The following is a 14,311-nucleotide window of genomic DNA, read 5'->3' as shown; positions in this document are numbered from 1 at the left end:
TGGACTCTCATAATCTGGTGATTATTCTTGCATTAGACATGCAATAACTATCAAAAATGGTATCTCCCTTGGTTTCTCATTGGTGGGAAATTTAACTTCAAGATTAGGTAGGGTATGAGTCTAGATGAACACACCACAATATCACTCATATTCGAGTAGTAAACAGGCCAACCTGAACTGTAAAACATCCCATAAGTGGAGGTAAGGCATAAGTTAGGAGTGAACTGAACACTGTTATGGGCAATTGGACTGCAAATAAAGTGTGGAAGGCAGTGAGGTTACTTTTTTCATGTTATGCAGATTAAACACACAGGGGAATTAGCTCAAATGGTAGAGCGCTCGCTTAGCATGCGAGAGGTAGCGGGATCGATGCCCGCATTCTCCATTATAAAATTTGCATACATTTTATTTTTAACTTGTCATTGCCCATGGTCATTGCAGAGTAAGAACAGAAAAATCACAGATGGCTTTAAAATATGGTCTCATTATAACAACTAAAGTGGTTTAATAAAAAGGGTTCAGGTATTCTTTAGCATGTGAGAGGAATTTGAATTCTTATGCAATCTCAAAATGAAGTTCTCACAACTTCCGTTTTCATTTTCTCTTATTTTTTTTGACACTCTGTCCTCTGAAGGATGTATAAATCTGGCTTTCCTTTCAAAACAAGAGTAGAGGAATATCCAGGATTTGATTTTTTTCACAAAAAGGGATTGGTCTGCATACTGTCTTAAGGAGGGAGCCCGGCTAGCTCAGTCGGTAGAGCATGAGACTCTTAATCTCAGGGTCGTGGGTTCGAGCCCCACGTTGGGCGAAAACGAGTAATTTTTGCTGGACTCTCATAATCTGGTGATTATTCTTGCATTAGACATGCAATAACTCCCAAAAAATTGTCCAGGACTGGATTTCCTTCATAAAAAATGATTAGTCTGCATACCATCTTGAAGTGGCAGCCCGGCTAACTCAGTCGGTAGAGCATGAGACTTTTAATCTCAGGGTCGTGGGTTCGAGCTCCACGTTGGGCGAAAATGAGTAATTTTTGCTGGACTCTCATAATCTGGTGATTATTCTTGCATTAGACATGCAATAACTATCAAAAATGGTATCTCCCTTGGTTTCTCATTGGTGGGAAATTTAACTTCAAGATTAGGTAGGTTATGAGTCTAGATGAACACACCACAATATCACTCATATTCGAGTAGTAAACAGGCCAACCTGAACTGTAAAACATCCCATAAGTGGAGGTAAGGCATAAGTTAGGAGTGAACTGAACACTGTTATGGGCAATTGGACTTCAAATAAAGTGTGGAAGGCAGTGAGGTTACTTTTTTCATGTTATGCAGATTAAACACACAGGGGAATTAGCTCAAATGGTAGAGCGCTCGCTTAGCATGCGAGAGGTAGCGGGATCGATGCCCGCATTCTCCATTATAAAATTTGCATACATTTTATTTTTAACTTGTCATTGCCCATGGTCATTGCAGAGTAAGAACAGAAAAATCACAGATGGCTTTCAAATATGGTCTCATTATAGCAACTAAAGTGGTTTAATCAAAAGGGTTCAGATATTCTTTAGCATGTGAGAGGAATTTGAATTCTTATGCAATCTCAAAATGAAGTTCTCACAACTTCCATTTTCATTTTCTCTTATTTTTTTTTGACACTCTGTCCTCTGAAGGATGTATAAATCTGGCTTTCCTTGCAAAACAAGAGTAGAGGAATATCCAGGATTTGATTTTTTTCACAAAAAGGGATTGGTCTGCATACTGTCTTAAGGAGGGAGCCTGGCTAGCTCAGTCGGTAGAGCATGAGACTCTTAATCTCAGGGTCGTGGGTTCGAGCCCCACGTTGGGCGAAAACGAGTAATTTTTGCCTGAATATTGCATTGACTCTCATAATATGGAGATTAATCTTGCATTAGACCTGCAATAACTCCCAAAAATTGTCCAGGAATGGATTTCCTTCATAAAAAATGATTAGTCTGCATACCATCTTGAAGTGGGAGCCTGGCTAGCTCAGTCGGTAGAGCATGAGACTCTTAATCTCAGGGTCGTGGGTTCGAGCCCCACTTCGGGCGAAAATGAGTAATTTTTGCTGGACTCTCATAATCTGGTGATTATTCTTGCATTAGACATGCAATAACTATCAAAAATGGTATCTCCCTTGGTTTCTCATTGGTGGGAAATTTAACTTCAAGATTAGGTAGGGTATGAGTCTAGATGAACACACCACAATATCACTCATATTCGAGTAGTAAACAGGCCAACCTGAACTGTAAAACATCCCATAAGTGGAGGTAAGGCATAAGTTAGGAGTGAACTGAACACTGTTATGGGCAATTGGACTGCAAATAAAGTGTGGAAGGCAGTGAGGTTACTTTTTTCATGTTATGCAGATTAAACACACAGGGGAATTAGCTCAAATGGTAGAGCGCTCGCTTAGCATGCGAGAGGTAGCGGGATCGATGCCCGCATTCTCCATTATAAAATTTGCATACATTTTATTTTTAACTTGTCATTGCCCATGGTCATTGCAGAGTAAGAACAGAAAAATCACAGATGGCTTTAAAATATGGTCTCATTATAACAACTAAAGTGGTTTAATAAAAAGGGTTCAGGTATTCTTTAGCATGTGAGAGGAATTTGAATTCTTATGCAATCTCAAAATGAAGTTCTCACAACTTCCGTTTTCATTTTCTCTTATTTTTTTTGACACTCTGTCCTCTGAAGGATGTATAAATCTGGCTTTCCTTTCAAAACAAGAGTAGAGGAATATCCAGGATTTGATTTTTTTCACAAAAAGGGATTGGTCTGCATACTGTCTTAAGGAGGGAGCCCGGCTAGCTCAGTCGGTAGAGCATGAGACTCTTAATCTCAGGGTCGTGGGTTCGAGCCCCACGTTGGGCGAAAACGAGTAATTTTTGCCTGAATATTGCATTGACTCTCATAATATGGAGATTAATCTAGCATTAGACCTGCAATAACTCCCAAAAATTGTCCAGGACTGGATTTCCTTCATAAAAATGATTAGTCTGCATACCATCTTGAAGTGGCAGCCCGGCTAGCTCAGTCGGTAGAGCATGAGACTTTTAATCTCAGGGTCGTGGGTTCGAGCTCCACGTTGGGCGAAAATGAGTAATTTTTGCTGGACTCTCATAATCTGGTGATTATTCTTGCATTAGACATGCAATAACTATCAAAAATGGTATCTCCCTTGGTTTCTCATTGGTGGGAAATTTAACTTCAAGATTAGGTAGGGTATGAGTCTAGATGAACACACCACAATATCACTCATATTCGAGTAGTAAACAGGCCAACCTGAACTGTAAAACATCCCATAAGTGGAGGTAAGGCATAAGTTAGGAGTGAACTGAACTCTGTTATGGGCAATTGGACTTCAAATAAAGTGTGGAAGGCAGTGAGGTTACTTTTTTCATGTTATGCAGATTAAACACACAGGGGAATTAGCTCAAATGGTAGAGCGCTCGCTTAGCATGCGAGAGGTAGCGGGATCGATGCCCGCATTCTCCATTATAAAATTTGCATACATTTTATTTTTAACTTGTCATTGCCCATGGTCATTGCAGAGTAAGAACAGAAAAATCACAGATGGCTTTCAAATATGGTCTCATTATAACAACTAAAGTGGTTTAATCAAAAGGGTTCAGATATTCTTTAGCATGTGAGAGGAATTTGAATTCTTATGCAATCTCAAAATGAAGTTCTCACAACTTCCATTTTCATTTTCTCTTATTTTTTTTGACACTCTGTCCTCTGAAGGATGTATAAATCTGGCTTTCCTTGCAAAACAAGAGTAGAGGAATATCCAGGATTTGATTTTTTTCACAAAAAGGGATTGGTCTGCATACTGTCTTAAGGAGGGAGCCCGGCTAGCTCAGTCGGTAGAGCATGAGACTCTTAATCTCAGGGTCGTGGGTTCGAGCCCCACGTTGGGCGAAAACGAGTAATTTTTGCCTGAATATTGCATTGACTCTCATAATATGGAGATTAATCTTGCATTAGACCTGCAATAACTCCCAAAAATTGTCCAGGAATGGATTTCCTTCATAAAAAATGATTAGTCTGCATACCATCTTGAAGTGGGAGCCTGGCTAGCTCAGTCGGTAGAGCATGAGACTCGTAATCTCAGGGTCGTGGGTTCGAGCCCCACGTCGGGCGAAAATGAGAAATTTTTGCTGGACTCTCATATTCTGGTGATTATTCTTGCATTAGATATGCAATAATTATCAAAAATGGTATCTCCCTTGGTTTCTCATTGGTGGGAAATTTAACTTCAAGATTAGGTAGGGTATGAGTCTAGATGAACACACCACAATACCACTCATATTCGAGTAGTAAACAGGCCAACCTGAACTGTAAAACATCCCATAAGTGGAGGTAAGGCATAAGTTAGGAGTGAACTGAACACTGTTATGGGCAATTGGACTGCAAATAAAGTGTGGAAGGCAGTGAGGTTACTTTTTTCATGTTATGCAGATTAAACACACAGGGGAATTAGCTCAAATGGTAGAGCGCTCGCTTAGCATGCGAGAGGTAGCGGGATCGATGCCCGCATTCTCCATTATAAAATTTGCATACATTTTATTTTTAACTTGTCATTGCCCATGGTCATTGCAGAGTAAGAACAGAAAAATCACAGATGGCTTTCAAATATGGTCTCATTATAACAACTAAAGTGGTTTAATCAAAAGGGTTCAGGTATTCTTTAGCATGTGAGAGGAATTTGAATTCTTATGCAATCTCCAAGACGGAATTTGAATTCTTATGCAATCTCCAAGACGCCTACGGGTAAACGATGCGCTTTACAAATATCAAAAATAAATAAATAAATAAATAAATCTCAAAATGAAGTTCTCACAACTTCCATTTTCATTTTCTCTTACTTTTTTTGACACTCTGTCCTCTGAAGGATGTATAAATCTGGCTTTCCTTGCAAAACAAGAGTAGAGGAATATCCAGGATTTGATTTTTTTCACAAAAAGGGATTGGTCTGCATACTGTCTTAAGGAGGGAGCCCGGCTAGCTCAGTCGGTAGAGCATGAGACTCTTAATCTCAGGGTCTTGGGTTCGAGCCCCACGTTGGGCGAAAACGAGTAATTTTTGCCTGAATATTGCATTGACTCTCATAATATGGAGATTAATCTTGCATTAGACCTGCAATAACTCCCAAAAATTGTCCAGGACTGGATTTCCTTCATAAAAAATGATTAGTCTGCATACCATCTTGAAGTGGGAGCCCGGCTAGCTCAGTAGGTAGAGCATGAGACTTTTAATCTCAGGGTCGTGGGTTCGAGCTCCACGTTGGGCGAAAATGAGTAATTTTTGCTGGACTCTCATAATCTGGTGATTATTCTTGCATTAGACATGCAATAACTATCAAAAATGGTATCTCCCTTGGTTTCTCATTGGTGGGAAATTTAACTTCAAGATTAGGTAGGGTATGAGTCTAGATGAACACACCACAATATCACTCATATTCGAGTAGTAAACAGGCCAACCTGAACTGTAAAACATCCCATAAGTGGAGGTAAGGCATAAGTTAGGAGTGAACTGAACACTGTTATGGGCAATTGGACTTCAAATAAAGTGTGGAAGGCAGTGAGGTTACTTTTTTCATGTTATGCAGATTAAAGACACAGGGGAATTAGCTCAAATGGTAGAGCGCTCGCTTAGCATGCGAGAGGTAGTGGGATCGATGCCCGCATTCTCCTTTATAAAATTTGCATACATTTTATTTTTAACTTGTCATTGCCCATGGTCATTGCAGAGTAAGAACAGAAAAATCACAGATGGCTTTCAAATATGGTCTCATTATAACAACTAAAGTGGTTTAATCAAAAGGGTTCAGGTATTCTTTAGCATGTGAGAGGAATTTGAATTCTTATGCAATCTCAAAATGAAGTTCTCACAACTTCCATTTTCATTTTCTCTTATTTTTTTTGACACTCTGTCCTCTGAAGGATGTAAAAATCTGGCTTTCCTTGCAAAACAAGAGTAGAGGAATATCCAGGATTTGATTTTTTTCACAAAAAGGGATTGGTCTGCATACTGGCTTAAGGAGGGAGCCCGGCTAGCTCAGTCGGTAGAGCATGAGACTCTTAATCTCAGGGTCGTGGGTTCGAGCCCCACGTTGGGCGAAAACGAGTAATTTTTTCCTAAATATTGCATTGACTCTCATAATATGGAGATTAATCTTGCATTAGACCTGCAATAACTCCCAAAAATTGTCCAGGAATGGATTTCCTTCATAAAAAATGATTAGTCTGCATACCATCTTGAAGTGGGAGCCCGGCTAGCTCAGTCAGTAGAGCATGAGACTCTTAATCTCAGGGTTGTGGGTTCGAGCCCCACGTTGGGCAAAAATGAGTAATTTTTGCTGGATTATTGCATTGACTCTCATAATCTGGTGAATATTCTTGCATTAGACATGCAATAACTATCAGAAATGGTATCTCCCTTGGTTTCTCATTGGTGGGAAATTTAACTTCAAGATTAGCTAGGGTATGAGTCTAGATGAACACAGCGCAATATCACTCATATTCGAGTAGTAAACAGCCCAACCTGAACTGTAAAACATCCCATAAGTGGAGGTAAGGCATAAGTTAGGAGTGAACTGAACACTGTTATGGGCACTCGGACTTCAAATAAAGTGTGGAACTCAGTAAGGTTACTTTTTTCATGTTATGCAGATTAAACACACAGGGGAATTAGCTCAAATAGTAAAGAGCTCGCTTAGCATGCAAGAGGTAGCGGGCTTGATGCCCGCATTCTCCATTATAAAATTTGCATACATTTTATTTTTAACTTGTCATTGCCAAGGTCATTGCAGAGTAAGAACAGAAAAATCACAGATGGCTTTCAAATATGGTCTCATTATAACAACTAAAGTGGTTTAATCAAAAGGGTTCAGGTATTCTTTAGCATGTGAGAGGAATTTGAATTCTTATGCAATCTCAAAATGAAGTTCTCACAACTTCCATTTTCATTTTCTCTTATATTTTTGGACACTCTGTCCTCTGAAGGATGTATAAATCTGGCTTTCCTTGCAAAACAAGAGTAGAGGAATATCCAGGATTTGATTTTTTTCACAAAAAGGGATTGATCTGCATACTGTCTTAAGGAGGGAGCCCGGCTAGCTCAGTCGGTAGAGCATGAGACTCTTAATCTCAGGGTCGTGGGTTCGAGCCCCACGTTGGGCGAAAATGAGTAATTTTTGCTGGATTATTGCATTGACTCTCATAATCTGGTGAATATTCTTGCATTAGACATGCAATAACTATCAGAAATGGTATCTCCCTTGGTTTCTCATTGGTGGGAAATTTAACTTCAAGATTAGCTAGGGTATGAGTCTAGATGAACACAGCGCAATATCACTCATATTCGAGTAGTAAACAGGCCAACCTGAACTGTAAAACATCCCATAAGTGGAGGTAAGGCATAAGTTAGGAGTGAACTGAACACTGTTATGGGCAATTGGACTTCAAATAAAGTGTGGAACGCAGTAAGGTTACTTTTTTCATGTTATGCAGATTAAACACACAGGGGAATTAGCTCAAATAGTAAAGCGCTCGCTTATCATGCGCGAGGTAGCGGGCTCGATGCCCGCATTCTCCATTATAAAATTTGCATACATTTTATTTTTAACTTGTCATTGCCAAGGTCATTGCAGAGTAAGAACAGAAAAATCACAGATGGCTTTCAAATATGGTCTCATTATAACAACTAAAGTGGTTTAATAAAAAGGGTTCAGGTATTCTTTAGCATGTGAGAGGAATTTGAATTCTTATGCAATCTCAAAATGAAGTTCTCACAACTTCCGTTTTCATTTTCTCTTATTTTTTTTGACACTCTGTCCTCTGAAGGATGTATAAATCTGGCTTTCCTTGCAAAACAAGAGTAGAGGAATATCCAGGATTTGATTTTTTTCACAAAAAGGGATTGGTCTGCATACTGTCTTAAGGAGGGAGCCCGGCTAGCTCAGTCGGTAGAGCATGAGACTCTTAATCTCAGGGTCGTGGGTTTGAGCCCCACGTTGGGCGAAAACGAGTAATTTTTGCCTGAATATTGCATTGACTCTCATAATATGGAGATTAATCTTGCATTAGACCTGCAATAACTCCCAAAAATTGTCCAGGACTGGATTTCCTTCATAAAAATGATTAGTCTGCATACCATCTTGAAGTGGCAGCCCGGCTAGCTCAGTCGGTAGAGCATGAGACTTTTAATCTCAGGGTCGTGGGTTCGAGCTCCACGTTGGGCGAAAATGAGTAATTTTTGCTGGACTCTCATAATCTGGTGATTATTCTTGCATTAGACATGCAATAACTATCAAAAATGGTATCTCCCTTGGTTTCTCATTGGTGGGAAATTTAACTTCAAGATTAGGTAGGGTATGAGTCTAGATGAACACACCACAATATCACTCATATTCGAGTAGTAAACAGGCCAACCTGAACTGTAAAACATCCCATAAGTGGAGGTAAGGCATAAGTTAGGAGTGAACTGAACTCTGTTATGGGCAATTGGACTTCAAATAAAGTGTGGAAGGCAGTGAGGTTACTTTTTTCATGTTATGCAGATTAAACACACAGGGGAATTAGCTCAAATGGTAGAGCGCTCGCTTAGCATGCGAGAGGTAGCGGGATCGATACCCGCATTCTCCATTATAAAATTTGCATACATTTTATTTTTAACTTGTCATTGCCCATGGTCATTGCAGAGTAAGAACAGAAAAATCACAGATGGCTTTCAAATATGGTCTCATTATAACAACTAAAGTGGTTTAATCAAAAGGGTTCAGATATTCTTTAGCATGTGAGAGGAATTTGAATTCTTATGCAATCTCAAAATGAAGTTCTCACAACTTCCATTTTCATTTTCTCTTATTTTTTTTGACACTCTGTCCTCTGAAGGATGTATAAATCTGGCTTTCCTTGCAAAACAAGAGTAGAGGAATATCCAGGATTTGATTTTTTTCACAAAAAGGGATTGGTCTGCATACTGTCTTAAGGAGGGAGCCCGGCTAGCTCAGTCGGTAGAGCATGAGACTCTTAATCTCAGGGTCGTGGGTTCGAGCCCCACGTTGGGCGAAAACGAGTAATTTTTGCCTGAATATTGCATTGACTCTCATAATATGGAGATTAATCTTGCATTAGACCTGCAATAACTCCCAAAAATTGTCCAGGACTGGATTTCCTTCATAAAAAATGATTAGTCTGCATACCATCTTGAAGTGGGAGCCTGGCTAGCTCAGTCGTTAGAGCATGAGACTCGTAATCTCAGGGTCGTGGGTTTGAGCCCCACGTCGGGCGAAAATGAGAAATTTTTGCTGGACTCTCATATTCTGGTGATTATTCTTGCATTAGACATGCAATAACTATCAAAAATGGTATCTCCCTTGGTTTCTCATTGGTGGGAAATTTAACTTCAAGATTAGGTAGGGTATGAGTCTAGATGAACACACCACAATATCACTCATATTCGAGTAGTAAACAGGCCAACCTGAACTGTAAAACATCCCATAAGTGGAGGTAAGGCATAAGTTAGGAGTGAACTGAACACTGTTATGGGCAATTGGACTGCAAATAAAGTGTGGAACTCAGTAAGGTTACTTTTTTCATGTTATGCAGATTAAACACACAGGGGAATTAGCTCAAATGGTAGAGCGCTCGCTTAGCATGCGAGAGGTAGCGGGATCGATGCCCGCATTCTCCATTATAAAATTTGCATACATTTTATTTTTAACTTGTCATTGCCCATGGTCATTGCAGAGTAAGAACAGAAAAATCACAGATGGCTTTAAAATATGGTCTCATTATAACAACTAAAGTGGTTTAATAAAAAGGGTTCAGGTATTCTTTAGCATGTGAGAGGAATTTGAATTCTTATGCAATCTCAAAATGAAGTTCTCACAACTTCCGTTTTCATTTTCTCTTATTTTTTTTGACACTCTGTCCTCTGAAGGATGTATAAATCTGGCTTTCCTTGCAAAACAAGAGTAGAGGAATATCCAGGATTTGATTTTTTTCACAAAAAGGGATTGGTCTGCATACTGTCTTAAGGAGGGAGCCCGGCTAGCTCAGTCGGTAGAGCATGAGACTCTTAATCTCAGGGTCGTGGGTTCGAGCCCCACGTTGGGCAAAAACGAGTAATTTTTGCCTGAATATTGCATTGACTCTCATAATATGGAGATTAATCTTGCATTAGACCTGCAATAACTCCCAAAAATTGTCCAGGACTGGATTTCCTTCATAAAAATGATTAGTCTGCATACCATCTTGAAGTGGCAGCCCGGCTAGCTCAGTCGGTAGAGCATGAGACTTTTAATCTCAGGGTCGTGGGTTCGAGCTCCACGTTGGGCGAAAATGAGTAATTTTTGCTGGACTCTCATAATCTGGTGATTATTCTTGCATTAGACATGCAATAACTATCAAAAATGGTATCTCCCTTGGTTTCTCATTGGTGGGAAATTTAACTTCAAGATTAGGTAGGGTATGAGTCTAGATGAACACACCACAATATCACTCATATTCGAGTAGTAAACAGGCCAACCTGAACTGTAAAACATCCCATAAGTGGAGGTAAGGCATAAGTTAGGAGTGAACTGAACACTGTTATGGGCAATTGGACTGCAAATAAAGTGTGGAAGGCAGTGAGGTTACTTTTTTCATGTTATGCAAATTAAACACACAGGGGAATTAGCTCAAATGGTAGAGCGCTCGCTTAGCATGCGAGATGTAGCGGGATCGATGCCCGCATTCTCCATTATAAAATTTGCATACATTTTATTTTTAACTTGTCATTGCCCATGGTCATTGCAGAGTAAGAACAGAAAAATCACAGATGGCTTTCAAATATGGTCTCATTATAACAACTAAAGTGGTTTAATAAAAAGGGTTCAGGTATTCTTTAGCATGTGAGAGGAATTTGAATTCTTATGCAATCTCAAAATGAAGTTCTCACAACTTCCGTTTTCATTTTCTCTTATTTTTTTTGACACTCTGTCCTCTGAAGGATGTATAAATCTGGCTTTCCTTGCAAAACAAGAGTAGAGGAATATCCAGGATTTGATTTTTTTCACAAAAAGGGATTGGTCTGCATACTGTCTTAAGGAGGGAGCCGGGCTAGCTCAGTCGGTAGAGCATGAGACTCTTAATCTCAGGGTCGTGGGTTCGAGCCCCACGTTGGGCGAAAATGAGTAATTTTTGCTGGACTCTCATAATCTGGTGATTATTCTTGCATTAGACATGCAATAACTCCCAAAAAATTGTCCAGGACTGGATTTCCTTCATAAAAAATGATTAGTCTGCATACCATCTTGAAGTGGCAGCCCGGCTAACTCAGTCGGTAGAGCATGAGACTTTTAATCTCAGGGTCGTGGGTTCGAGCTCCACGTTGGGCGAAAATGAGTAATTTTTGCTGGACTCTCATAATCTGGTGATTATTCTTGCATTAGACATGCAATAACTATCAAAAATGGTATCTCCCTTGGTTTCTCATTGGTGGGAAATTTAACTTCAAGATTAGGTAGGTTATGAGTCTAGATGAACACACCACAATATCACTCATATTCGAGTAGTAAACAGGCCAACCTGAACTGTAAAACATCCCATAAGTGGAGGTAAGGCATAAGTTAGGAGTGAACTGAACACTGTTATGGGCAATTGGACTTCAAATAAAGTGTGGAAGGCAGTGAGGTTACTTTTTTCATGTTATGCAGATTAAACACACAGGGGAATTAGCTCAAATGGTAGAGCGCTCGCTTAGCATGCGAGAGGTAGCGGGATCGATGCCCGCATTCTCCATTATAATATTTGCATACATTTTATTTTTAACTTGTCATTGCCCATGGTCATTGCAGAGTAAGAACAGAAAAATCACAGATGGCTTTCAAATATGGTCTCATTATAGCAACTAAAGTGGTTTAATCAAAAGGGTTCAGATATTCTTTAGCATGTGAGAGGAATTTGAATTCTTATGCAATCTCAAAATGAAGTTCTCACAACTTCCATTTTCATTTTCTCTTATTTTTTTTTGACACTCTGTCCTCTGAAGGATGTATAAATCTGGCTTTCCTTGCAAAACAAGAGTAGAGGAATATCCAGGATTTGATTTTTTTCACAAAAAGGGATTGGTCTGCATACTGTCTTAAGGAGGGAGCCCGGCTAGCTCAGTCGGTAGAGCATGAGACTCTTAATCTCAGGGTCGTGGGTTCGAGCCCCACGTTGGGCAAAAACGAGTAATTTTTGCCTGAATATTGCATTGACTCTCATAATATGGAGATTAATCTTGCATTAGACCTGCAATAACTCCCAAAAATTGTCCAGGACTGGATTTCCTTCATAAAAATGATTAGTCTGCATACCATCTTGAAGTGGCAGCCCGGCTAGCTCAGTCGGTAGAGCATGAGACTTTTAATCTCAGGGTCGTGGGTTCGAGCTCCACGTTGGGCGAAAATGAGTAATTTTTGCTGGACTCTCATAATCTGGTGATTATTCTTGCATTAGACATGCAATAACTATCAAAAATGGTATCTCCCTTGGTTTCTCATTGGTGGGAAATTTAACTTCAAGATTAGGTAGGGTATGAGTCTAGATGAACACACCACAATATCACTCATATTCGAGTAGTAAACAGGCCAACCTGAACTGTAAAACATCCCATAAGTGGAGGTAAGGCATAAGTTAGGAGTGAACTGAACACTGTTATGGGCAATTGGACTGCAAATAAAGTGTGGAAGGCAGTGAGGTTACTTTTTTCATGTTATGCAAATTAAACACACAGGGGAATTAGCTCAAATGGTAGAGCGCTCGCTTAGCATGCGAGATGTAGCGGGATCGATGCCCGCATTCTCCATTATAAAATTTGCATACATTTTATTTTTAACTTGTCATTGCCCATGGTCATTGCAGAGTAAGAACAGAAAAATCACAGATGGCTTTCAAATATGGTCTCATTATAACAACTAAAGTGGTTTAATAAAAAGGGTTCAGGTATTCTTTAGCATGTGAGAGGAATTTGAATTCTTATGCAATCTCAAAATGAAGTTCTCACAACTTCCGTTTTCATTTTCTCTTATTTTTTTTGACACTCTGTCCTCTGAAGGATGTATAAATCTGGCTTTCCTTGCAAAACAAGAGTAGAGGAATATCCAGGATTTGATTTTTTTCACAAAAAGGGATTGGTCTGCATACTGTCTTAAGGAGGGAGCCGGGCTAGCTCAGTCGGTAGAGCATGAGACTCTTAATCTCAGGGTCGTGGGTTCGAGCCCCACGTTGGGCGAAAATGAGTAATTTTTGCTGGACTCTCATAATCTGGTGATTATTCTTGCATTAGACATGCAATAACTCCCAAAAAATTGTCCAGGACTGGATTTCCTTCATAAAAAATGATTAGTCTGCATACCATCTTGAAGTGGCAGCCCGGCTAACTCAGTCGGTAGAGCATGAGACTTTTAATCTCAGGGTCGTGGGTTCGAGCTCCACGTTGGGCGAAAATGAGTAATTTTTGCTGGACTCTCATAATCTGGTGATTATTCTTGCATTAGACATGCAATAACTATCAAAAATGGTATCTCCCTTGGTTTCTCATTGGTGGGAAATTTAACTTCAAGATTAGGTAGGTTATGAGTCTAGATGAACACACCACAATATCACTCATATTCGAGTAGTAAACAGGCCAACCTGAACTGTAAAACATCCCATAAGTGGAGGTAAGGCATAAGTTAGGAGTGAACTGAACACTGTTATGGGCAATTGGACTTCAAATAAAGTGTGGAAGGCAGTGAGGTTACTTTTTTCATGTTATGCAGATTAAACACACAGGGGAATTAGCTCAAATGGTAGAGCGCTCGCTTAGCATGCGAGAGGTAGCGGGATCGATGCCCGCATTCTCCATTATAAAATTTGCATACATTTTATTTTTAACTTGTCATTGCCCATGGTCATTGCAGAGTAAGAACAGAAAAATCACAGATGGCTTTCAAATATGGTCTCATTATAGCAACTAAAGTGGTTTAATCAAAAGGGTTCAGATATTCTTTAGCATGTGAGAGGAATTTGAATTCTTATGCAATCTCAAAATGAAGTTCTCACAACTTCCATTTTCATTTTCTCTTATTTTTTTTTGACACTCTGTCCTCTGAAGGATGTATAAATCTGGCTTTCCTTGCAAAACAAGAGTAGAGGAATATCCAGGATTTGATTTTTTTCACAAAAAGGGATTGGTCTGCATACTGTCTTAAGGAGGGAGCCTGGCTAGCTCAGTCGGTAGAGCATGAGACTCTTAATCTCAGG

The 14,311-nt window shown here is 39.6% G+C and overlaps 13 non-coding genes across 13 annotated transcripts; all 13 read left to right on the top strand.

Moving 5' to 3' along the window:
• The first annotated feature begins 312 nt into the window (after positions 1 to 312).
• TRNAA-AGC (transfer RNA alanine (anticodon AGC)) lies at positions 313 to 385 on the top strand. Its single transcript has one exon. It is a non-coding gene; the product is annotated as a tRNA-Ala (tRNA).
• A 967-nt stretch (positions 386 to 1,352) lies between these two features.
• Positions 1,353 to 1,425, top strand: TRNAA-AGC (transfer RNA alanine (anticodon AGC)). The gene has a single exon. It is a non-coding gene; the product is annotated as a tRNA-Ala (tRNA).
• Positions 1,426 to 2,404: 979 nt separating this feature from the next.
• TRNAA-AGC (transfer RNA alanine (anticodon AGC)) lies at positions 2,405 to 2,477 on the top strand. The gene has a single exon. It is a non-coding gene; the product is annotated as a tRNA-Ala (tRNA).
• A 977-nt stretch (positions 2,478 to 3,454) lies between these two features.
• TRNAA-AGC (transfer RNA alanine (anticodon AGC)) lies at positions 3,455 to 3,527 on the top strand. Its single transcript has one exon. It is a non-coding gene; the product is annotated as a tRNA-Ala (tRNA).
• A 575-nt stretch (positions 3,528 to 4,102) lies between these two features.
• TRNAT-CGU (transfer RNA threonine (anticodon CGU)) lies at positions 4,103 to 4,175 on the top strand. The gene has a single exon. It is a non-coding gene; the product is annotated as a tRNA-Thr (tRNA).
• A 330-nt stretch (positions 4,176 to 4,505) lies between these two features.
• Positions 4,506 to 4,578, top strand: TRNAA-AGC (transfer RNA alanine (anticodon AGC)). Its single transcript has one exon. It is a non-coding gene; the product is annotated as a tRNA-Ala (tRNA).
• Positions 4,579 to 8,607: 4,029 nt separating this feature from the next.
• TRNAA-AGC (transfer RNA alanine (anticodon AGC)) lies at positions 8,608 to 8,680 on the top strand. The gene has a single exon. It is a non-coding gene; the product is annotated as a tRNA-Ala (tRNA).
• Positions 8,681 to 9,255: 575 nt separating this feature from the next.
• On the top strand, positions 9,256 to 9,328 carry TRNAT-CGU (transfer RNA threonine (anticodon CGU)). The gene has a single exon. It is a non-coding gene; the product is annotated as a tRNA-Thr (tRNA).
• A 330-nt stretch (positions 9,329 to 9,658) lies between these two features.
• Positions 9,659 to 9,731, top strand: TRNAA-AGC (transfer RNA alanine (anticodon AGC)). The gene has a single exon. It is a non-coding gene; the product is annotated as a tRNA-Ala (tRNA).
• A 353-nt stretch (positions 9,732 to 10,084) lies between these two features.
• On the top strand, positions 10,085 to 10,157 carry TRNAK-CUU (transfer RNA lysine (anticodon CUU)). Its single transcript has one exon. It is a non-coding gene; the product is annotated as a tRNA-Lys (tRNA).
• A 1,591-nt stretch (positions 10,158 to 11,748) lies between these two features.
• On the top strand, positions 11,749 to 11,821 carry TRNAA-AGC (transfer RNA alanine (anticodon AGC)). The gene has a single exon. It is a non-coding gene; the product is annotated as a tRNA-Ala (tRNA).
• A 354-nt stretch (positions 11,822 to 12,175) lies between these two features.
• TRNAK-CUU (transfer RNA lysine (anticodon CUU)) lies at positions 12,176 to 12,248 on the top strand. Its single transcript has one exon. It is a non-coding gene; the product is annotated as a tRNA-Lys (tRNA).
• Positions 12,249 to 13,839: 1,591 nt separating this feature from the next.
• TRNAA-AGC (transfer RNA alanine (anticodon AGC)) lies at positions 13,840 to 13,912 on the top strand. Its single transcript has one exon. It is a non-coding gene; the product is annotated as a tRNA-Ala (tRNA).
• The last annotated feature ends 399 nt before the right edge of the window (positions 13,913 to 14,311 follow it).

This window comes from Lissotriton vulgaris, chromosome 1_1 (assembly GCF_964263255.1).
Source record: "Lissotriton vulgaris chromosome 1_1, aLisVul1.2, whole genome shotgun sequence".
In the NCBI taxonomy this organism is placed as follows: domain Eukaryota; kingdom Metazoa; phylum Chordata; class Amphibia; order Caudata; family Salamandridae; genus Lissotriton; species Lissotriton vulgaris.
This window is presented reverse-complemented; position numbering and strand designations above follow the sequence as displayed.